The following is a 25,826-nucleotide window of genomic DNA, read 5'->3' on the forward strand; positions in this document are numbered from 1 at the left end:
AATAAAGGCTCTACCCTCTCTGCACAAACAGCACTCATCCATCTTTTCTGGCTGTACGGTTCTTTTAATTGTCTGCATTTGGATGCTTTAACACTTGTGCTGTTAAGAGCCATTAACTACGAGTGTCCTCACACAACTGTGAAGGAGGGACAAAGGCTACAAGCACACCAACCAGCGATGGTTGTGTGAGACACTCCAAACAGAAATTAGTGTAATCAAACACAGTAGAAATCTTTCACAAGCCGTCTGTTAACAGCACAGAGACACAATGGGCAGAGTTGTCTTGTAGCAACACTCTCTAAATATGTCCAGTCTAAATGCGGCCTTCAGTTCATCATTTATTCAAGGCTTGTCTGAGCCAAATTACAATACAGCATATTTCTCACTTACCTCTTTGCAAATACTTTGAATTTTATTTGACCTATGTTTGAAATGCTGCCACTCCAGTGCAGAACTTTTAAAACATTGGTCCTCACAGCTTTGAAATGTACTTTTAAAATTCAGCTGCAGCACATAATAAAAAAAAAAAAAAAAAAAAAAAAAAAAAAAAAAAAAAAAAAAAAATCCTAAACCCTTTGAAAAATCATTAAATCTTCATGTTAAAGTTTTTTTTTTTTTAATTTTTTTTTATTGGAAATGGTTTCTACTGAAGAAACAGTCCCCATGAAGGAGGAGTATTGAGGAGAAATATTTCTCAAAACTTAAGCCATACCATGAGATTTCTGTGATTTGAATGAGCTAATCCTTTGAGCATTTATCTAATATAAATAGGAATTTGTACACACATTTTCTGTACATTCATCAATATCATTGTGCACAATTTGGCTTAAAGACTAAAGATACTGTTTTATTATCAACATTATTATCAGACTATTATGTTAAAAGACTAAGCCGGTAACATTGTCCCTGTCGAGCATTGTCACTGAGAGAAGCCTGATGTATACGCAGGTTTACGCTTTCATGCCAAAGAAGCCCACTATCATCCAAAGACTATTATAAACATATAAAAGAAGACGGCTTCTACGCTGGCTGACATATTCCTTCACTACACTGAATGCAGCCTGTGTGTCGTTTATTCCTCGCAGCAGTGTAAACACAGAACTGTATCCCTCACTGACATTTGCCAGAAAAGGAGCTTCTTCTGAGAAGAAAAAGAAAATACAGTCACAGAGTAATACAGGGTAAACTGCACTGGTCATGTTCATCGTAATGGAGGAATAAATGTTTTTTTAACCATCTTTGAATGACAGTGGAGCTCTAAAGCACAGAGGCTGCTGCTATAAACAGACAATACCAGATTGCAAGGCAGGATAACTTCTTTGTTGGTTTTTGTCTCTACGGGAGATTTGTTATGAAATATAAAAAGATTTAAAAAAAAAAATCCCTTATCTTTTAAACTTTGCTTTCGTATACATCTATACTGTATATTCATCTTGACCACTATCAGCATGTCTGTTGATTTAACAAGCAATGCAAGTTTTCTAAGTTTAAATTTTTACTCTTCTTTGAGCTCCTTTTGCCAAATTTTAGAAGCCATGAAAAGTGACAAACAGGCAGAGAAGGACAGTGCAGGAAACAATATCTCTGTGTCACTTTGTAGTGTGTTGCTCCCATCTTCTTCCTCTTGAACGTATTTGTAAGTTTGTTCATAGAAACACAAACCATTTTTGAACACAGGTCCCAACCCACTGCCCTGGGCCTGGATCCAGTCAGAACAACAGTGGAGCTGCTCCCCCTGCTGCTACTAGATGGAAACTGCCTCTGGGTCTTCTATCACTCTCTGAGCTCTGTGTGTGTGCCCGTGCAGGTACAGGGAGAATTTGTGTGCCTATTTGCTGGTATTTGCATGTGCCAGCCAGAGTGCACATGTTACCCCAGCGCTGCATCCCCTCAAATCACACAGTAGGTCTATTCTGCTGCATCCTGCCACAAATATGTACGTGACCTCACCTTCCATTCTCTCACCCCTCTGCTGCTCAGTAACAACAGCTCCAGCATCTGCTAGTGATTGTTTGTGATGGCTGATTGTTACACAGCCTCCCTTCCTTCTTGTCTGCTCGTCCAGCTATAAAAGTGTAATGATCTTGTGTGGTTTTCTTGTCTTTGCATTAGTGCGTGTAGTCTTTGTTTATGTTTGTATAGAAAAACGTTACTCGGGATGGTATTCCACCGTCCATATGAGGGACGGATTACCAAAAACTGGTTGAAAATAGAACTAGATTATGAAGTAAAAACAGACACTGTCAGACACATTGTCACTACTTAAAAAAAAACAACCCAGCCTTTGCAACACTTAGGGCATGGAAAATCCAGCACTGAGGAGGATATTTTACTAAAGTCATTAAAAGACATCGCTAGTTTGTTTTCTTTTTCTTTTTCCGTTTGCAGTAAACAAACAGAGAATTTAAGCCCCAGTTATCATTTGCATTTTATCAGCCATATGGTCACCTGTCATGTTCACATGACCAAGTGATCAAAGGCTGGTATTTGGTTTAATTGTTCCCCACTGTTAGGCTTCAGCTAGTAAGGACTCTCTCCATCTCTGCTTCAGCAGGTGGTGGTGGTGGTGGTGGTGTTGTGTGTGTGTGCGTGTGCGTGTGCGTGTGCGTGTGCGTGTGCGTGTGCGTCAGACTGAGTGAAAGAGAGAGAGATAGAGCATGTTATGAGTGCATCATTTTACAGTGCAACATCAGACAGTTTTGCTTCGGCTCTGTACACCAGCACATTGGATCTAAGAGGAGAATATACAATGAGTTTGTCTGGCTTTTAAATTCATTTAGGCTTTTAACACTGCAGGAAATGTACCTTTTGTTTTTGTTTTTACAGTACATGCAGTCCCTCGAAGGCTAAAAAAAGGGCAATGCACCTGTTCACTGAATATGTGAAGACGCTTAAAGCTGAACTGCAGCACTTTAACCTCGTATTCCTGCATTTTAGGTGGAATTTAATCTGCTGCAGCACAGAAATGCCCTAATTCTGTCTCGACTCCTGCAGTATGTACTCATGATACAGATGTTGCCTTTCACCACAGCCTCCGTACACATGTGTCTACAAATACTACAACACCCTTTAAATTATTATAACCAGGTTGGTTTTGTGTCACTTTGTTCAGGCACTGTTGCACTTTTGAGTCTGCTGCTGTTGCTCTGCCTGGTGTGGAGGTGAGAAATAGAGGCCAGCACATCAAGTCAGTGCTCCATGATAGTTGCAGAGTGAGTGTGGGTCAGAGGGAGGGTGTGGAGGGCATGGGCTGGGGACTGGGGACTGGAAAAAGGGTGGTGAGGAGGGGGGTCCGGGAAAAAGGCTTTAGTTTGAAAGGGGCTTTGACCAGGCGGAGTGAGATTCACATTGATTGGGTTTTAATTTGGTGAAACCCCCCTCCCCCTCCTCATCCCCTCACAACCCATGCACCAAGCTCCACCTCCACCCAAATCCCCATGCTCGACCCTCCCCCCTCTCTGTCCCAATAAGAGTGAGGAGTTGAGGAGTCGGGGTGGTCTGCGTGGCTAGTCAGAGCCAGCTGATAGGAGTAAACTAAACTCAGCAGGCCTGTTGTTTGTGTTTACTTTGTGTGTGTGTGTGCGTGCTTTTGTGTGTGTGTGTGTGTGTGTGTGTGTGTGTGTGTGTGTGTGTGTGTGTGTGTGTGTGTGTGTGTGTGTGTGTGTGTGTGCGCGCGCGCGCGCGTGTTGCCGTCAGCTAAATAGAACAACCCTTATGTTGCTTCACATGTTCCAGCAATTTAAAGGCTTTCTATAACAAAACAATCCATCACAGTTACTTTCACAGGTGGTCAAAGCACATCACTCTCTTTGTGACCCCACTGCCCTCCCTCTCCTCACAATGCTGGATTACATTTACCCTTGTTCTTATCATTTAGTATTATTACATTACATTTCCCTGCTCCCCTTATCTCCCCTCAGTAAAGCTGAGACTGTGAAAACCCAGAGTTAAAAGAGTCCCAAACAATTTAAGGGCATTTAAAGATACAGTCTCCCCTCTGGTGTTTGTTTTAGCAATCTAATCTCAACCCTAATCTCTGACAAGTTTTCTTTTTCTTTCCTTAATTTGCAGGCTCAAAGAGGACAGAGGTAGAGGTCTAGTCTTAATTAGGTTAGTTATCTCTGCACCAAAAGGATAAAGTTCTCTCACTAGGACTGTTTCAAATTAACCTAATTGGATTTTTAGCAGAAACTCAGCAAATAGTCAGGGTCAAATAAAGAGTGGGACATAAAGGAGGGAGTTCACGTGAACTGTGTTGCATGAACCGAGAATAAAAGCCCTTTTGAGGGTCATGTTCAAGGTTCTCCTTTCTACTTTCTCTCAACAAACAGAGGAGAATTGCTGTAGGCTTGCTTCAAGGAGAACTGGCCTGGCCAGGGGCACAAAAAGCCTGGGCTGGGGGCCCCCAGCACCAGGCTGAGTTAATGATAGGAGACAGAGATGGAGAGAGAGCTGAGACCATTTCCACACTTCAGCAGAACAATTTGAAAACACTCTTTGGAGCATCCGCAAACATTTATTTATGTCTTCTATTTCTTTCTTTTTTTCAAAGTCGGTCCATATGAAATTCTAAAACAGCACAATGAATGAATCCTTTTCTCTATCCCTTCATTTGGTTTGGATAAGAACAAAATTGGATGCATGACAGCTGTAATCAGACTGAGATCAGACCCCTATTTTAGTTGTTTTATTGTGGATGTAGTCCATTGTCTACAACTTGTTCTTCTAGCCAGTTGCTGTTTATATTTCACCCTCCATTTGAATTAGCGACTGCTGGACCAATCTCTTCTCATGACTTTTGTAGTTTTAAGTTAATAGAAAATTGCATATGACAACATCTTCAAGTATATTTTTTCTTTCATCTTTCAATTGGAAAATAAAATAAAATGTAATCTGCAAATACTTCTTGTTCTTCTAATGAACAATGCCATGTAAGTAATGTGAAACTTTGATTAGAGTTTGGCAAACAAACCAAAACTATAAGTGAATAACTTCACTACAATTTGGATTCCTCCCCCCCCACTTAGATCAAAAGTCACAGTACTATTAATAAGCTTTTCACCCGTCTGACATCCGAATACCAGCAAATTAACACTTCCTAAAGAAGTAGGGGTTGCATTAAGAATCCCAAGTTCCCCACCATGCTGAAGTGTGAAAATATACCAGGGGGGCAGTTTCAATATAACCAGGGCTAGAAGATAGAACTATTTTCTTGTTTAAGTCTCTCAGGGTGAATTAATTAGGAGGAAAAGTAGTGAGACCGTGCCGCCATGGAACCTGAGTTAACATAATCACAGGTGAAATGTATATAATTTACACCAGACCTTCTACAAGATGAGCTGCAATTTAAAAGGAGAAGTGAAATGAATCTTAATGATTAAGATTATGACAGAAGTGAAAGAGACGAGAAATTGATTACGAGTGTAACTGAATTAGAAAAAAAAAAACAATATTTCTTCAAAATAGTGAATGAGTGAAATATTTCATTTTCCTGACTGACTGTCTCCAAAAATTTGGGTCCGTTGTGCCGTAGTGATGTATAGATGAGTTAATTAAGCATATTGATTGCTGCAGCATTGATGCAGAGTGTGGATTTTTAATTAGTGCATGCTTGAGTGTGTTAAAACTCTTGCGCTCTGTCTGAGTGGAACCAAGTGGAACTGAGCATGTCAGCAGAGAACACAGCTCAATGTCCCCCCAAAAAAACACAGCTCGCAGCTCCGTGGCTGCCTCCGCTCCCGTTCCAAACCATGGATTAACTCCCTCTGTTCCACTCTGCCTTGAAACTGGGCCGCCATTTTAGGGCCCGCCTGGTCCCTCCTGCCTTTCATTTTGAATGGGGAGTTAGGCCCGGTAACCCAATTGTGTGTCCAAGCAGTCGTCCTCCCCTGAAGGTCCCTCAAAGGGAGAGTTTTTTCGGACCCCCGCAGATACTCATTCTCAAAGCTCATTTCATGTATCGCATATCTTCATAAATATTTCACAGTTCTGTGATCAAAGCCAACCTCTGTGAGCCCCTGTTTGACTAATTGCTTTGGCTGATATACAGTGTATTGTAGGCTTTATGTGTCCTCCCAATATAGACTCCATAATACATACAAATTTAGTTAAAACACATTTAACTGTTAACAATATTTAATGTGCATATTTAGCACAATAAAATTATATTTTTGGGGGGGGTTTTCTTTGTTAGGATTTGGGAACAAATCTTCAAGCAAGACACTGAACTTAAGTTATGACCTTATATTAGAGAAAACAAGTCATTTCAACCACATGTGGAAAAGTCTCTTGTGTCTACCTTATAATTGTGTATTTGGGTAATGCTGCCAGGCTATTAGTGTGTGTGTTTGTGGTCCGTATGCTGTCCACCTGTCTCAATAGTCCATTTGTCCAGCTGCTGTTGAAGTGCTTATTTTCCCTCTTGGAGGCCCACTCTGGTCTGCATGGGACAGCCTGGAGCTAACTAGGAGGCCTTCTCACACACATCCTTGGAGCACCTGAGGGAAACAGGCCAATGCATCATAGTGAAGATGGTAACGATGATTTGAAGGCAGGAGGACATTGACAATAATCACAAAGGTGGTGAAGATTTTGTAGATGATGCACTGCATCACAGTTGTAAGTCATTTGATAATTGTTCTTCTTTTTTATCTCTACCTCTGAACAGTGACCGCTCCTCCCTCGCTGTGTGTCAGTTAGTCAGTCATCCAGGTTTGCCCTCTCTCCCTGCTCCCATTGATTCCTGAGCCTGCGGAGAGATGAAGCAGCCGGACCACCTTGCCAGGGCTTTGCTGCTTTTCATGTCCCCTAAGTGCTTGGCTCTGTTCACTAAACTCTGCAGCACTGTTTGTCTAGAATCACTCATCACTCCAGTTGGGCTTTGTAGTGAAAAATTCCCCCTTTTATCAATTGCTCAATCCTCCCTTTTTATTTTTTGCAGAGAGTATGTGAAAGTCCAAAATTCCTGCCAATGTTTGCCTTGCCCTTTTGGCACGGGGACTCAGTCTCCATCTTCCCACAGCTTCTTCTTCCATCGGCGGACCACTGTGCTCCAAAGACAAGTAATTTCTCCTCATTAGGCCTTGCGTCAATTTAACCAACCTTATCAGTGCATATTTTCATTATGCAGATGACTGAGGGCCAGTAGAACATCGCATACTGGGCAAAAGAGGAGGCAAACTGCTTCTGTGTACCGCTCTGTTCGGCACCCTGGCAGCTCTCCACACATGCCACTCTCACCAACACACACTTCCACACTGTGGTCTGTCACATTTCTTTCTGCAGAGGACACATGCATGATGAGATCACACACCAGGCCCTGGGGCCAGTGTTTATTATGTATGAGTGGGTTTATCCTCTAGGTGTCTGGTGTCCAGGTTGGGGAAACGAGAGAACCAGGGTGAGGCGCAGCATTTGTCAGCGGCTGACCGGTGGGTGGGCGGGGCTGGGAGCTCCACTGCGTAGCAGACGCCTGGTTCAGGCCTGGTTCATGTGCTTTGTGGGCTCCCAGACCGGTGTGCTGGCTCTCAATCTGGCTATGCTTCAGACAAGCCTCCTGTGGAGGTCAGCTGTGCCGTCAGCAAAATACAACTGAGAGGGGAGAAACTTGTTGAACAGCACACCTGTCCTCAGCACTGAGTGAGTACGTCCCCTACAGCACACCTATGGATGATGATGATGAGCATTTCTTTCTTTCTTTCTTTCTTTCTTTCTTTCTTTCTTTCTTTCTTTCTTTCTTTCTTTTGTTCGTTCTTTGTTTGTTTGTTTGTTTGTTTGTTTGTTTGTTTGTTTGTTTGTTTGTTTGTTTGTTTGTTTGTTTGTTTGTTTCTTTCTTTCTTTCTTTCTTTCTTTCTTTCTTTCTTTCTTTCTTTCTTTCTTTCTTTCTTTCTTCCCCTCTGCTTGTACTTAATACTGCTTAATACATCTGTTTTAGTAGTAGTTTTATAGTCTCATTTTCTGTGAGTGGCGGGGAAACAAGTTTTGAGAGAGGAGGATATACTGTGGCAACACTCTATTAAAATGCCCGTCTCCATAGAGCAGACAGCTGAAGCCCTGGTTTGAGCTGGTCTTTGCTCCCCTGCTGGGTGTATTGATAAGCAGCACTGAACCCTGCGGTCAGTGTTTAATTGCATTATTTGGAGTCCTCTAGTCACCCTCCTCTTTCCTCCTTGATGGAAGGGGAGAACAAGTGTTTACTGATATAGCGAAGTAAGGATCAAAAAGATACGCAGAGGCAGGGAGAGCCGGCTAACATCGGGAGTGCGATATTCTATGGATAAGAGAAAGCTTCAACCCTATTGCGTTGGTTAATCTTGTACCTATTGCAGTCATATTATTACACCAGAGGGAGGGTGGAGGGCCAAAGCTGTACGGGGGCCTCAGCTTAATTTGGGTCTGACTTCACCAACCTCCAAGAAAAATCTGTGAAAATCTATGACATCATTGTTCAAGCTAGCTTTTTATCTTGTTGCAGCTTATCATGCCCACTGTTCCAGACATTCACACGCAGCACACACACATACACACGCCCACAGAGGAGACTTCCAGCAGAGTGGATTAAAACAGCCTGCACACTTTGACGGACCTTGGTGGGCCCCAGCGTCTGTTCTGAGCTCTGATTGAGGACCTTGTTGCTCCTCTAGAAGGTGACACACATAAAGCGAAGCAACACCAAAACAGCATAGATTAAACAACATTTATGCATCATAAAAGATCAAAAACACTGGAATCAATCAGAGCTCTAAAATTACTGCTTCACACATATAAAACATCCTTATTTTGTTTACACTCTTCGCCGAATAGTGTAATATGACAGAAGCCATCTTCACTTCCAGAGAATATTGTCTGTCCCATTTATAAACAGTGGGTGATGGGGCAAGACAGACACATACAAAGGAAGAAGGTTTGAACAACTTGCCATGGTTGAGCAGTGTTGTAAACCCTTTTTTTCCTTCACCTCTGTGCCCTTCCTCTCACATTGACGAGGTGTTTTTGTGGAAGCATCTCACAAAGTCGCTTTGTCCACTCATCATGCCCTCCCACGCCCCTGACACACAGACAAGTGTGTATCCACACACACACACACACACACACACACACACACACACACACACGCACACACACACACGCACACACACACACACACATACACACACACACACACACACACACACACACACACACACACACACACACACACACACACACACACACAAATGCACATACACAGGGGTCAGAAGGAAACAGCATTCATTCAAGTGTAGCCAGCTGCACCTTCTTTCACCTTGTGCCCAATCAGGAATGGTTTCTGGATGTGGGCATAGAACCTGAGCAAGCTATTAGGTATGATGCACACACACACACACACACACACACACACACACACACACACACACACACACACACACACACACACACACACACACACACACACACACACACACACACACACACACACACACACACACACACACACACAGCAATCCTGTTCTGAAAAATGCCTTTGGTGTTTATAGCAGTTGCCTTTACCACACCTGCTCAAATTGTCAGATTGTGCGCCGGCCTGGAAGAGTTCCTCATTATGGCGACCATTGTGCATGTGCTTCTTTTCAGAGGAGCTGGCGTGGAAAGCCTACTCACTGTGGCATAGAATAGAGTGGCCACCATGTCCATTGTACAGTCTCCAACAACTCTGATGGCATAGTGTGCTCACACATGCACACATTCACACTCAGAGGCTGCAGATGACATGAAGCATATCCCTACTTCCTGGCACCCGACATTTCAAGGATATCAGGGCTAATTACATCATCATTAATTCAAGCCACACGTGTTTGCATGTGTGTGTGTGCGTGTGTGTGTGGATACGTGCTCTGTATGACACACATTTCTGTGTGTGTGCGCGTGTGTGTGTGTGTGTGTGTGTGTGTGTGTGTATGTGAGTGTGTGTTTGTCAAGTTTTAATGAGGTTCCTCAGACAGGGCTCATTGAACTTTTGGTCTACCACTCAATGCCTCACAGTTATGACGCAGGCCAGTGTGCGCCACCTCCAAGAGCCACACGGGGACAAATACTGCTTATCAGATGGCACAAACAGATGCTTTCAAATAGATCAGGCGCTAAAGACAAAAAATGATGACCACTGAATCCAAACGGTCTTGAAAGTAGTGTATGTGTGGCTTTGTTTGTACCTCTCCAACTGTGCGCCCCTGTCGATCTTGGATGCTGTGTGTATTGTGAGCCGATTTGTACGTGTCTATTATGTGTGTGTGAGCGAGATAGAGAGTTTTGGGGTCAGCGAGGAGTTCAGTGTGTCAGAGGTCTCAGAGTCCTGGCTCTTTGATTCCACTCCCTTGCGGCTCAGAGAATTTCCTCTCCAGTTTCCCAGTGCTGAGCCCATGCTGGGCAAGGAGAGCCGGCCCAGGAAAATTTATGTTGATGTCAGCAATGAAAACACCACCATCCCTCCACCACGTCTCACAATATTTGTCAAACAGCGGTCTGTCCATTCTTTCTCTCTCTCCCTTCGTTCTCTTCTTTCTCCCCGAATATTTCCATTCTTACTGATGTACGCTTCTGAAAACTTAAATCCGTGTTGGCGAGGGGTTTCACACTTCACATGGCTTGTTGTCTCTGCAGGGACTTTGGTAACACAGCTCTCTATTGGTCTCCTCAGGGGCTGGGCGAGTTTGGGGGTGTCTTTAAAGGTGTAATCCACACATATTTCCTTCCCTAAGGCCCTGTATATGGAAAACTAAAACAAAATCACAAAAGAATTACAAATACAGCATTATATCCTTCATAGCTTTGTGTTCCCAAGTCTGAATAAAGTTTTTTATAGAGGCTCCTATTGTAATCATCATCATCGCCAGTCATTCATCAGTAAATAAACTATTGAAACTACAGGAGTAAATGTTATTAGTCAGAGAACCACATCGAGTTTGGAGCTTTAGTGTTTTCATGTTTGTAATCTCCAAGCAAGGACCCAGAAGGCCTGCAGGATCACTTGGTCAATACATTGGATTGGCTGATACTTTACAGTTCTAGTAATCTTTATCTTTTCCTTTCATGGATTAATATGCTGGTGGTAAACTCAGGCATCTGCTCTTTGAGCAGGAAACCTTTCTATCTCAAGAACTTACCTTATCTTACATTACCCTTTTAGGTTTCTGAGAACAGTTTGTGAATGCAGCTCTGTTCACCAGATGACTTTTACTGACACACATCACCTTTTTAAAATGTTTAGCTCATGATATCTCCACTGCTACAAAGTCATGTCACTTAATGTTGACAGCAGTGACTGAACGTTGATCTTAAAGAGTGAGTGCCATACTGAAAGTAAAACCAATAACTGCCAAAGTTTAGCTTAGCTTAAATGATGGGCACTGATTAAATGAACTGGACTTGACACTTCTTCATCAACATATCACGTTTGACAGAGTACCTATTATAGTGCCCACGTTTGAGGTTGACCATACTATACAATACAGTTCCAATTGGCTGATACATTGTGTTTCTGTACCACTACAAACTGGCAAAACACATTGCCTTTGCTGTTACCTATGAGTATTATAAGGAGATAGAGACTAAATATCAGTGTGTCTATTATCATCTACTGCTTCTACTTGACATCACTGACTTATGTTCATTTTTCCACCAGCCGCTGTATGGGACGGTCGCTGTGTTTTAATGAATTTCCATGTGGTTGAAACATGGAAAAATTATTATTGTGTTTGTGCTAAATGATTTTATTGCACCCGGGCTGATATGGTATTCATGACGCTGCGTCCTATATATATTTTTATAGTGTGTTTGGCTACATCTGTAGAGTGCAGATCTCTGAGCTGCAGAGTAAGAGGCGAAATGTTTCAGCGGGTGACTGAGTTTTATGATGATATTCAGACACAGATCTACAGTATATGGATTGTATTGCATAAGGTTACACACACACACACACACACACACACACACACACACACACACACACACACACACACAATAATGGTAAACATACTCTTTCCTGCACTTCTGTTAACGTGCTTGTGTGGTTGTCTTACTGTGCACCTGGAAGAGTGTGAAGTGTGTTTCTCTGCACCTTGTGTGTAAAATGAGATAGTATCCGGCAGGTTCTCCTGCCCATGCAGAGACAGATTTGTTGACACGACACAGTCCTGAATGCGTTATAAACACCTCCTTTCTCTGGTGAAATGTGTGTCACTCGTAGGAAGAAAGGTAAATCTTTTATCTTACCTGAACTGTCAGCTTAAGAAAAATCACGGCTGTCAAAGGTATGGCACCGCGCAGTGGTATGGCTGCTCATGCATGAGTGTACACATTGTTTGTCTGGTCAGTTTGAGTTTTTAAAGGTCCCATTGCCTGATGGTCAGTGATATCTCAGTGCTGTTTTTTGTTGTCTAAAAACTAAGTATGTGTATTATTTGATTAGGTTTAAAGTTTTAGTGGCGAAGCTGAAAACTATGTTTCTAAGGGCTGGTGTGGTTGACCTTTTTGGTGCTGGCTTTATGGCAAAGTAGAATTTTTTAGCATGCAGAAGCCTTCATGTTGGCGAAAAACAGCTCAGAGAGAAGAGACAGGTGACCCTAAGAGATATGTAAACGTGTGCGTGTGTGTTTTGGAATAAAATGTACAGAATAGAATCAGTCCAACAAGGCCTCCATCCTGCTCCATTCTACCTCCTCTGTAGTGAATATTCACATAAACACACATACAGCAACTCTTGGTAGTCTCTCACACTGGGCCAGATTTGGACCTCGGCCATGCCTTCAGGCAGCACCAGTCCCCTGGTTCCCAGCCCCGTCCCGCTGGCCCTCAACCCATTCCCAGCCTCCCTCTGCTGGGAGGCAGGCGAAATGGCTTTGGCTATCTGGAGCTAAATCACCAGATTGCCACCTCTATCGCCTTTGCTGCTTCTGTATTGTTATTATTACTGATGGAATGTGGAATTAGGTTGTATGCATATTTCACACACAAGCGCTGACACAAATAGGCTCCAACCTTGTTCCAGCAGTGACTGAATTTACGTTTTTCTCTGATGTATTTTGCATTACTACATGCTTTGAATTTGGATCTCCTTCTTTGCATGTTTCCTATCCATAATTCATGTCATCTGCGATTTTAAATCTGTAATCTGCACTGTTTTCTGTCTTAATCTTTAGAGTAGCCCCTATATATGCCTATTGTTTTTATAGATTAAAATATCATTGCCCTTGTATATTAAATATGTCATTATTATTTTATCCAGTAAAAAAAGCCTAAATACATCACTTTGCAGAAAAGCTGCTAGTGGTGACTGCATGTAACCATGTGTGAAGACACAATTTATGAAGAGTCTCCTTGACAGTAGACATAACAAGCAGGCATTCTGGTCACGTTTTCCCTTCGCCTCCTGCATGGCATCTATCCATCATCTCATTGGTTGGCATGCCTGGCTCCTGCCATCATCACCATGGCAATGCGAGTGTCCTCCCAGTAGCCATCACCATGGCAATGGGAGTGTCCCCCAGCAACCATCCGCATGGGCCGAATGTAAGCCTCTTAACCAGGATCACCATGGCAATATGTGCCTGCCGAAACACCAGGCTGTGGTATGTCTGCGGGTATGTGTGTGTGTGTGACAAGAAGGGGAACAAAAAAAAAAATCATGACAATGTTATGAGCCGTATCATGTGGCATTGGTGATGGAATTTTTCTCTGGCCCTCTATCTCTCTCTATCATGCACTCTTCCTCCGGCATTGTAGTTCTCTAGCTAAGTTTTTTCACATCTCAGTGCATCAGCGTAGTGGGTGGGTGCCGTGATGTCGCCCATGTCCTAAGTGGGGCCTGGCAGGAGGTTTAAATGGTACCGATAGAGCCTCAGTCCATCCTATCCCGCTGCTGAATGCTCCGGGCCCCTCTGGGAGCGCACCGACCCTGTCTGCTTGGGACATCATCTAGTGTCAGTGTCCTGACACACAATAGTGAAAGCTGACAAAACCACGGGGGGCAAATTTAGGAGGGGGCCTGGTGCAGAGAGAAGCATGCAATTGCTCCAGCAAGGACATGTGCGTGACACACACAGTGATGCCCTCGTAAACAAACGCCATCTCTCACATACACACATATTTATACAGTGGACACACACTCATGTGCAAAATGTGCTGTTACACTTCTGTAAAGACATTCGCCCATGCACACACACTCTCTCTCTCTCTCACACACACACACACACACACGCACACACGCACACACACACACATACACACACTCACACAGAGTTAATTGTGCATATTCATGAGCATACATACAGGGTGTTCCGTTTCGCAAGGCTGACTTTTATTGTTTCCCTGGTGTGTACAGTGTATGTGTGCGCACTGACGCACATGGGCATGTTTATATAAAAGTGTATGTGCATGTGTGAAAGCGTGTCCCCGCATGTGTGTGTGCATTTAGCTAAAGAGCCTGGTGGGTACCAAGAAGCATAGCTTTAAGGTATGATATGTTAATAAAATGTGTCAAGATGTCTGGAACCCTTTCTCTCTTTATAAACAAACTTACAGCCTGAGCGCTGCTAATTAGCAAGCCCATCTGTTCAGTTTAGCAAAGTTGAGATTTACCAGGGAAACTGTAAAAAGACAAGCTCACTTCAACACGGCAGATGACAAGTGTTAAAAATCCCAAATTCAATTCCCCAGCCTGCAGTCTCTTGTTGAGTGTCTTATTCAATTACTTGTTTATTGATTTATTTATTTATTTATCTGCAAATGAATCAAAAGACACTTTCATTCCCCGCCCCCCCCACATATTAAAATGACCGCACTGTCACACTCACACACCAGCCAGACTGCAGTGTTTGCTGATGAATCACATATGAATATACAGGGTAACATTCCCCAAACAGCATCATCCAAAGCTGTGGCAATTTGCTGGGAGAACATTAATTGCTGTGGCTGGGGCCCAGGTTTTGCATGCTAAGCACTCTGCAGCTAAGTTCTAATATGTGTGTTTATGAGTGAGAGAGTTTGCATTTGCTTGTGTGTGTGTGTGTGTGTGTGTGTGTGTGTGTGTGTGTGTGTGTGTGTGTGTGTGTGTGTGTGTGTGTGTGTGTGTGTGATAGTGTTGGGTGGAAGGGGGGGGCACAGGGGGTCCATCTGCTCTCTTCTGCTCCTCTGCACTGATATAAGATTACGTTAATCTGGGTACTTGTCAGGACAGGTTAGTGAAAGCAGACGACTGGGTGGGACTCATGCTAAACAGGTTGGCTAGAAAACGGCTGTTTTTACCCTCAGACACGGCGGTGTGGGTTTTGGCACAAGGCGGTGGATGGTGAGGAGACAGTCCCAGAACTGCGGTGGATTTTCTGCACTTCAAATTGACAAATATTGCCATAGCCTCCAGAAAACAAATTTATACAACTGAGCCACAAATTTTACGTCGCCTCCCCTCTCCAGGTGATGAAGGGAAGTTGGTGTATCTTTTCTATATTTGAATTGCTTTGGTATTTACTCTTGTTTGTGACTAAGATAGCTGGTGCCCATTAACCCTCTGTTTTTGTATGTCAGACATACCAGGGCCTGTCCTGTGGAAGTCAGGCCCTCCGTTTATGTTCCTGCCCTCCCTTGCATCACCTACGTTGTGTTTACCCCTCTTCCCACCTCCCCAAACATTTTATTCAATTAAATAGCCCTCCTAAATCCCATCCTGTATCCTGTGTGCTTCTGATGTTGTTTTCTCTGAAAGCACTTTAAGGCCATAATGTTTTTGTAAGTTGTTATGCTAATTAGAGTTGCCCTCTTGGACTGTGTAGCACAGGGAAGGATTTATTGCCCGTTTGCTTGGAGGGGAAGAAAAGAAAGAGAAGTTAGAGTAATTAATCCCGTTAACCAAGGATAATTGGGCAAAAAATAGCACAGCCACTGGCACTGACTGGGCGGAGTTGTAGTTAACCCTGTTTCCTGTGTTTTATTTCAAACTTAATGTTTCCTCTTGTTTAAACTTCCTCTCAGGATTCCTGCTAATCCGCTTGCCTGAGCCCCATTGGTGGACGGAGGCAGCGCTGGGGGCCGGAGAGAGGAGGCGCCTCGATTCAATCAAACATCAGTAAGGATTTGGCCTCCTGTCTACTGTGTCACACAGTCAGGATTTAGTTTGAATTAAGAAAAAAAGTTGTACGTTTATTTATTCATATTCTTGTATCCTAGCAATCTTTAAAGTTATGTATTGTGTCAAACGAATATCTGAGAAATGTGATGTGTGTAAATCTGATTCAGCATGTCTCTAAAACTTATTTTTGATTAAATTTGGGTTTTAAGGCCTATGTATTTTTAATCTAAACATTGTGAGTAGAATTGTTTGTTACTTTGTTGTTTACTGAATCTCAATAAAATGTTCTCGCCAGCATGTGTCCAGAAATGCATCACATTAATTAACACAGTGCGGACAATTAAATTCGCCCATTTTATGACCTTATTAACTGCGGTTAAGTTTTGTCTTCCACCTAACTGTTTTGCATTAACATGTTTTTATAGGAACAAACATTTTTCAGTTTTTACAGTGGAATTCCCATGCACATAGCCTTTTTATGATCAGCTGCAATAACAGGCAGTGCTAACTCGTTCCATACCCACAATCCTCTCCCTCAGGAGAAACACTCATCTGTTTTTGTCAGTACCATGCCGGGACTGTAACCGGAATAGGCAGATCCTAATTTCATCCACTTTCAAGGCATTTACAGGCTTAAACAAGACCTCCTTGAAGACATATTTGTGTTCGAATAGAAAAAAAGAGGAAAAATAAAGAGGAAAAACTGTTTCTGTTCTTCTAAGTGATTTGGTCAGTGTATCAAAGGTCTGCCACGTTTTTCAGAGAATGTGGGAAGATGAGGATCTATATTCAAACATGACCTTTGAAGTGAAATTCATTCGATTCTTTTTTTGAAATCTAATTTTATAGCAAATAATAAAGGATTGTTAATTTACTGGAAAAAAGCTTCCACTGCTTAATTGAGAATACTTCTCTGTTTACTTTCTTTTTATTTTCCTTCTATTTTTATTATCTCTCTTTCTGGTCGTTTTTTTTTTTTTTTTTTTTTTTTTTTTTTTTTTTTTTTTTTTTTCTGTAATACCTGAAGTACCATTTGAATATGTCCTGTTGACATGAAAGGCAGCAAACAATTTGGCTGCATTAATTTGAGAATTCAGCATTTGTGGGCTGTTGTTTCTAATTGCTGTTTTGATTGTTTTCAAATTCAGTTATTAGCCACATTAGGTCAGATTAAGGACAAGCATGCCGAGACAAAACCAGGTAATTAAGAGAGGATATGGAAGCCCTGTCCAGTTACAATTGACTTAATTAATACTGCTAACTTAAATCAACCGTCACAATGCTAGCAGGAAGGCTGTGTTTTTCTCAATGTGAACTTGTAGTTCTGCCTGAAACACTTCACCATAGGCTGTTTAGCATCCACAGTATGGCTATTGTCACTGTCAGCCATAAGATAGGAGGCAAGGGCATGGCAGAGGAGAAGCTACCAGGAAGAGAAGCACTTGACATACCCGCTTGCAAGCAGAACCCCTCATTAATTACATCTTAAAGATAATTATTTTCTTGGTTTGTTTGCTCTCCCTGGCCACATTTCCCATTGTGCTGCCTGTATTTCATGCTCCTTTTGTTTACTTATTTATCTGTTTTTGTGCTTATCCCCCCTCCTCCCTCCCTGCTTGCACCATATGGTTGCAGATCAAATAATGTCAAACATTTTGCCCTTGCAAGTTTTTGCAATTTGCAGTTTCTAAATGTGAGACCTGTTGAAAGCAGGAGTGATAATGGACATGCTCTACCCCCCGTCGTCTTTGTCCCACCATATCTCCCTTCAATTAATGCTACAGCGGGAGTTTCATGTAATAACACTTGCACTTCTGAGCTGTCCACATGAGAGAGAGGGAGACGGGAGAACAGAGGAGGGAACAGAGGGATGAGGCGGAGGCTGGAAAGAAGAGAGGGAGAGGGAAACAATTAAAACTGGGCCGGGATGCCATGGTCCGTGTTGTGTGGCCATGTGAGTGTTGCATGTCAGCTAAATAGAGCAGAGAGGGAACGAGTGTGATGGCGGTTGGTTGAGAGCATGCTAAACCTGTCTATCACTGTTGCCGAGCACAATCAAACTGGTGCCAGCAGGACGGAGGATGCATTGACAGCTGTAATTACCCATCGCCATAGTGATCACTTTTGGCCTGCCGTGGATGGCCGGTGAAGGCCCCTCCTCTCGTCAGCCTTTAATCAGATTGGGCTGTCAGTTGTCAGGTAGACATGGGTGGGCTAGACACTCTGTATGTGTACTGTTTTGGGCCCCAAGGTGTTTTTAATTAGGTATTTCCATCCAAACGGAAAACCCCATTACAGCTTAAAAATATTGCACGAACCACACTATTGAATGTTTAAGTAGTAGCCACTAAAAAGCTTGTCCATTTGTCTGTGTTTACACAACAGGAGCATGGGTGGACTTCTTTTATGTGTGGTCATTTATAGGGACAGCTCACAGGATGTCTGTTTGTGGTTATCTATAGCATCCATTTGTCTCTCCGTAGAATAGCAAACATATTCATTGTCTCAATGCTACCATGTTTATGTTTGTCTTTTTGATATGATGCGGTGAGTGCAGTGAAGTTTTATTCAAATGTGTTGATTAGTGCTATTCTTTTTTTTCAACGATCCTCTCCGAGACCAACGATAAGCAGAATAAGTGAAAAAAGTATGAAATGTTAGTGTCTGTCATTCTTCTTCTATCTACTGACTTACTGTCCTTTAATATGAGGCTGTGGAAGCAGTTCATAGTGGTGCAGTGCTTAAGGTAACGGAAAATGCCAGGTACAGTCTGATAATGTCAGTGTGATAATTAGCGCAGAAAGGCTTAAACCAGCAGCCCACAGGGAGACAGCCCCTGGTGTGGAGAGATGGCACGCAGCTGGATCATACTTAATTAAGTAATTGAATATCATTTTGCCAGTTAGCTGGAAATTAACTGGGAATTAAAACATGGACAAACACGACACTGAATAGACTTATAAAATTAATTTGAGAGAATTTACTTTTTCTTGCAAAAGCTAATGGTCTGATGATGGGGGTTGATTTTATTCCATTGTGACTAATTAATGTTTTGCACGACTTGATGCTCATTTTTTATCTGAACCATGCTGCAGAGGCATCACTATATTTCCTGTCTTTACCTGCCTTTACACACAGTCTAAGGTTGTTGTTTTGTTTGGCTTCCCTGTGTGTGTGTGTGTGTGTGTGTGTGTGTGTGTGCGCGCGCGCATGTATGTTCTTGTGTGTGTGCCTGTATGTGTGTGGGTACTGTAAATATGACTTTCATTATTCCCATGTGAGATAGCCAGAGTGAGATTCTTGCTGTGAGGAGGGAGGAATATGGCTTAAGAAGGTACAAAAATATCTCTGGATGTAATAGAAAAGGAGGTCAAGCTCATCCTGGGTGACACTGGGACCCAGAATAAGTTCCACTGGTTTGAGAGTATTTATCTAAAATTGAACATCCTGTTCCACACTCGCAATCCTCCTTTTAGAGGTTTTTCTTTTCATAAAATTATATGTAATGTAATTCTTGAAGGTCAGTTAACATTTTTAATTGAAGCTGTTCATAGTGCAGTCTGTTTCCTAAGTATGTGTTCATGTGTACACTGAATATGTGTGATTGACATCTTTAGTTACTTTGCTACAGCCATTAAGATCACAAAACTCACCCTTTTATCATCCTTATTAAATATACTTGTTATCCCCTGATTATTTGTGTCATTGTATTGTCGTTTCAAATCCTGTAAACATGAATTATTGACACTATAAACAACAATAGCATTAATATAACAACAACAATAACATTATTTTATCAGTTTACTGCATCATTATGAACACAATCTGTTTCAGAATTCAGTGATCTCATCTATAACACATAAATAAACACATTTATACTTTAGATTTTCTTATTCTGATATGTGATATGTGTTGATTTTCTCTGATGCCAAATTTAACCCAAACAGTGTAACTATTTTGGATGACTTACTTTGTATTTAACTTTCTGGGAATAAATTTATATGGTCATTCAAAGCTCATTACATTAATGATTTCTGTGTTTGATGTAATAACAATGTTTTATGGTCTTTTCCATAACTGCACCCCAGCTTGAGGCCGTGAGACGGGTTACTGCTTCTATGCTTTTTTATATAATATTAAGATTAAGATATTAACAGTAAGATTTGTCAATTGCTGATATTACTTTGACATTTTTTATTATATTATGGGTGTCCAATTAATGAAGTGGTAAAGTCAACATCAACAGAACAAAGGAGTTTGGAAAATTACAAGAAAATAAATCACATTGTATGAAACAAAATGGTATTGGACAAACTGCAGGTCAACCTAAATTTGACTTTGACAAGCACACAACCAAAATTTTACCGGAACAATTCCCAAATTCAACACACTATGTGAGTAAACGATAATTAAAAACTACTTATTAATAGCTGATATTTAAAGAAAAACTCATTCTCAGCTAATATATCAGTTTGTTTTTGTGTGTCAATGTATAGTGAATTTAAATGCTAAGAATGTTCATTTCATGAATATATACAGGATGGCTCACAAGAATTCTCAAGGTAGTGTGTTTGTTTCAATAAATAAACATATTTAGATTCCAGCAGTCTGCAGTGAGCAGCAACTTATCCTCCCTGTACTGCATACTGGAAGAAAACAGTAGTATATCACAGCAGATTTACTCATCTTAATATGGCCATCAACATGAGGCATCAGAAACCACAGGAGGAAGCCACTCACTACTATAGCCTGTTTGTTGTGCTGCTGCCACCCCAGTTGCTCCCATGCAGTAATAAACAAATAAAGTGGGGGAAATTAATCCCACTGGAGCCATCGTGGGCATTTCACATCACCTGCCCCTGTGCTCCCCAGCTGCTTCTATGTGCACGTGTGTGAGAGGCCATCAATTTAGGGCCGTGTGTCTATGCAGTGGCCTGCGAGTGATACAAGGCCCCTCCAGAGATCAGCTGAGTCGAAGATGTACAGTATATGTGGAAAAGAGATGCATTCATACGATGAATAATAATAAATAAAATGAATCAATGTTTAACATCAGGTCAAGAGAAAATAAATCAAGTGATGTAAATAACTTCGACACCACACTGTGTGCATATGCTTTGTTTATTACTAAGAGGAAGATGTAAATATGCCGACAGCATTTCTTTTTCTGTCTGGGGAATGAGTTGACTAACAATAACAGTCCTACATATCTGTATCTGGCTCCATTTTACATGTGTTGATTGACTGACAATTAAACAGCATGCTTTAACAGTTGCTTCAAAATATGTCCTCAGAGGCAAGATTTGTGCAAACCACTGTGTTTCCTTCCAGTCACTCACCTGTAATTTCAGCAAAAATAAAATGATCACACAATACAAATTCATCTCAGCCACTCAAAGAGCCAATTAGCCGAATATCCAAATTACCTCGATGTGTTTCCGAACAGCTATTAGAAAAGTAGACCACAGAGAAATTCTCCTCAGATCTAAACCCTCCCACACGTGAGTTTAGTATGTGTGGGTCAGCACGGCAAAGAGGCTTATGGCTTGTTGTTTCCTAATTAAGAATGTAAAAGGGGGATTAGGCTTCAAACAGTACAGTTTGTGTGTTTTCTTCTTCCTCCACCAGTCACAGTGTGGGTTATCTCCAACGACAGCATTAAAACCATTATCGTTCTTTAACGTAATTTTTTGGAGCACAGTTGTGGCTCTTCCTGTCCCCCTCACTGTCTTCATATCTCTCTCACATCCAGCCACCCCCCCCCCCCCTTCTCCTTTCCCTAGTGGCCAAAGTAGCACAAAATGTACCACTGGACACCCCCCCACCCCCTTCTCAGCCACCCACCCACCCACCCAAACCCCCTCTTTCTGTTTCTCTGAAATAAGCAGTATTCTCTGGCCCTGTTTGATCCTTTGACTATGCAGGGGCTTCATGTCTGGCCAGTGTTTTTGGATCAGCAGGTAGTCGCAGGCAAGCTGTTAAAGGGGTCATCATTCTTCTCTCTCTGCTCCTCTCCGCTCCTCACACACAGATGGGGACCTGCTGAACTCTGCCAAAGGTCAGAGCTAAATTACATATTTTATGAATTCTTGCTTTAGTTGAGGCTTCGGAGAGGGAACACAGAATAATGAAATGCTGCCAGGAAACAATTATCTGACATTTCCATTAATCACACTGATGGTGTGATTTCATTGTCTCAGTTTTATTTTGAAATTTCTGAGATGTTTCTGGAAATTTCCAGCGTCTTGACTCATTTCATGCTCAGTGGAAATTGAATTATCTTCTTTTTTTTTTTTTTTTTTTTTTTCCCCTTCCTCTGCAAATTCGGCCTTTCCTCCATCCTGTGCGAGTTGAAAGGGCTGTCTGAAATGTGTGATGTTTGGAGAGGAGACATTTTGGCTGGCATCCAGCTCATTGTACACCAGTCTGGACTGGGCTGCCATGCCGGCTTTAACTCACTGTACGGCAGACAGATGACAACTGCCGGCACGCCATTCAAGACCTCAGAAACAACATCTCCCTACCATGTCTGATGCATTAGGAATGGAAATCAGTGTTTCTGTTGGTTTTACTTCCCATTTCCTTTGTTGTAAAGGGATGGATTTGCCTTTGCTTGTTTCCATGCATGCCGAATCAGGGCAGAATCTCTTTTCAGATTTTGTTTAGTAGCCAGTTTCGATTCTAAAGTGATGATGCCTTCAGTGTGTATCAATTAGCATCTGTGCATGTACACCTGGATCAGTGTCTCTGTGTGTGTGTGTATGCACTGCTACGTGCGCACATATGTTGAATTAGATAGAAGAAATGGTTTGGTGTGTTTGGATAACTCAGTTGCCATCAGACTGCAGCATCTGCCATCAGATGTCTTCTCACCAGGGATTCCGAATGGCGCTAGAGACGCGAGTATATCTGCTTTCACACTGCTGAACATGACATTTGAACGTGCATGTACATGCAAAAAGAAAAAAGACAAACCTGTATGTGCACGCACGTACACAAGCGTGCACACTCACTTCACAGAAGCTGTGTGAGAGCCAGAATGCAGGGCCTGAGGGCTGTTGTGTCTCTGATGTTTGTATTGTTTACTCTGTTGTCCCAGGGCATGTAGGAGATTGTTGCACACTTAGGCCTCACTCTAGCCTTGTATTATTTACTATGACTGGTGTGGACAGCAGGTTACTGTCCAGGAGAGCTGAAAGGCCAAGCAAAGAGAGGGGGGAATAAAGGAGGAGGAAAACGAAGGAGACAGAAAGAGATCATTGACTATATCTTTTCCCCCTATATTTTGTTCACATACTGCTTCTCTCTCCTTCTTTGGTTTGTCTTTGATCCTTTCTCTTCAAACCTCTGCCCCATGGGTCACCAGCTGACAGACAGCAAAAGCAGGGTGCCGCCTCTCTTCTTACCCACTCTTCTCTCACTTTTTTTGCCGTTTGGGGTGCGTACCGTTTTGCAGCTAGGGAATCATTTGGGAACTCCAGGTAAGTGAACCGAAGCCACACAGATGTTAATCTCGCCCTGTAGCCCCCCCCCCCCCCCCTCAGACATACACCACACTCCTCCACCCCCTTCTTAGGTGTCTTCCCCTCCTTTTTCACCCTTCTTGCCCTAAGTCCCTGAAATCTCATTGAACACAGCAAAGTGGGAGTTGAAGCCTCTTGATTAAGTTTCTTTTTTTTTCTAATAGTGAAGGAGAGGGAAGAGCTGGCAGATGGGGGTGAGGGATGTATCTCGTGGCTTTGAGTAAGGGCCTCACTTTGGGCGTGCAGGCAGGTGAGCTCCTCCACTCCTCACCTCGCTCTGCTCTCCCTTCTCCTCCAACAATCCGGTTATCTGTGTCTATTACAGGAGGGTGGCTGACGGCCTGGATAAATCCTCACACTTCCAGACATGTTCTGCGGCCCTATCAGCTGGGGACAGGACCTTGAGCCCTGATGAGAAAACTGGTGCAGGGAAATTGAATTAGCTATTGTGTCTGGGTCTTCATTGATTGCTATTAGAGTTGGCCTGGAGCTGGGTGAAGGAGAGATGAGGAGAGTTAAGCCTGTCTGAGTGAACTGCTCTGGTCGGTCTCAGGAAGGAGAGCTTAAGCCATATTGGATTCAAACACTTGTCATGTCACTCTCCAACCATAAACAACGACAGCGGAAATCAAGAAATGCAGAACTATCGAAGACAAGTGCAGAGCTCGAAGGCATCAGTGTAAAAGAAGGAAATTATGATGACAATGTCCATACTGCCATGAGTAATGGTGTGAGTCAGTCATGTTAGAAGTGGATAACAATGAGAGTCAAAAGTCTATAAATGTGACAGGTCTTTTAGCTGGAGATGATGGATGGAGTCTGTGATGCAGACACTTCCTGTTTCTCTGGGTGCAGAGCTGCAGATGAAAGAGCTGCGGTGTGTTTTCAAACTGAGGAAGAACAATAGGTCAGAGGAAGAAAGAGTTCCCCTGACCTGATCCCACCCCCACTCCCCCCGCCAACCTGCCACCCCACCCTCTTCTGTTGAGACTGGGGCCTGATAGTTCTGACACCACTGATCTCTTTGGCTGACTCACATAAAGAAAGAGATAGTAGATACCTGTGGGCATTGTGTGCTGCCAGTGCTGCTATATAAGCACCTGCTCCATTTAGGAATATGAGTGTAATTGAAAAGTTTTAAGAAATACAGATGAGCAAAATGTGGCACCTCATGATGACTGTGTATAATCAGAAGACTTTCTCTCAAATTTTAAATTATTATGATCAGTTATGATAATGGTTTCTATTATTCCTATTCGCTCATCCTACATTTTCCTTATGCATACACTTTTACAGAGTGTATTGTAATATGCTGAACGGACCTAATGACAAATATATAAAGGTACACACCCTTATTTTGAAATTCATCTGCCTATACATAAAAGACAGCGTAGAAGTAAGTTATTTAGCATTCAGCTATGCTTTTGAATATGTTTGCCAGAATTAGATTTGGAATGAGACACTGAGGGACAGTAGAAAACTAAATTATACTCATGGTGAGGCTTTTATGTCTTTTGAAATTGATCACCGTTGGAATCCATTGTAGCCGACATTAATTGAAGTTGACTGCAGGTTCAAGTTCTCCAAGGTAAGAGTACAAAATATGTACAGCCACATATCAAGCTTGTAGTGCTGTTTGACGATAAAAAGATTTTGTAGGAAGCACCGGTCCTGGCTATTAGTAGAGTCCCAGTGTCCAGAAATGTTCTGACCAAGTAGGATCACAGGAGTAAACAAGCAAAGCTAGACCCAGGATAACACTTCTTAATTATTCTAAGCACTTGTATAACTATATCAGATCTTTCACAATCATATACAATAGCATTAACCGTATCCCAACATTTTTTTTTTTTTTTTGACCTTTATTTAACCAGGTAATATCAATTGAGAACCAATTCTCATTTACAATGATGGCCTGTCAGCACAGTCCTGAGGTGCATGTTTTTTTTGGATGATGGGAAGAAGCCGGAGAACCCGGAGAGAACCCACGCAAGCACAGGGAGAACATGCAAACTCCTCACAGAAAGGCCCAGGACCGGATTCAAACCCAGAACCTTTTTGCTGTGAGGCGACAGTGCTAACCACTGCACCACCGTGCCGCCCTAACATGCTCTGTACTGATCCACCAGTGTGTTTATGACAGCTTTGCGAGTGTATCTTTGCCTTACTACTAATATGACATGTTTTCTTTCTTCTGGAAACCA

At 42.3% G+C, this 25,826-nt stretch overlaps 1 long non-coding RNA gene across 1 annotated transcript in view; it reads left to right on the plus strand.

Moving 5' to 3' along the window:
• LOC138201110 (uncharacterized) overlaps positions 1-16,330 on the plus strand; it is a 54,164-nt gene extending 37,834 nt beyond the window's left edge. The window contains exon 3 of the long non-coding RNA XR_011178465.1: positions 16,003-16,330. This is a non-coding gene — a long non-coding RNA (uncharacterized lncRNA). The remainder of the gene's footprint in view (positions 1-16,002) is intronic.
• Positions 16,331-25,826: the final 9,496 nt, after the last annotated feature.

The sequence above is a fragment of the Embiotoca jacksoni genome, unplaced genomic scaffold (assembly GCF_022577435.1).
Source record: "Embiotoca jacksoni isolate LCO1_2020_lvr unplaced genomic scaffold, fEmbJac1.0.p SCAF_2, whole genome shotgun sequence".
NCBI lineage: Eukaryota > Metazoa > Chordata > Actinopteri > Embiotocidae > Embiotoca > Embiotoca jacksoni.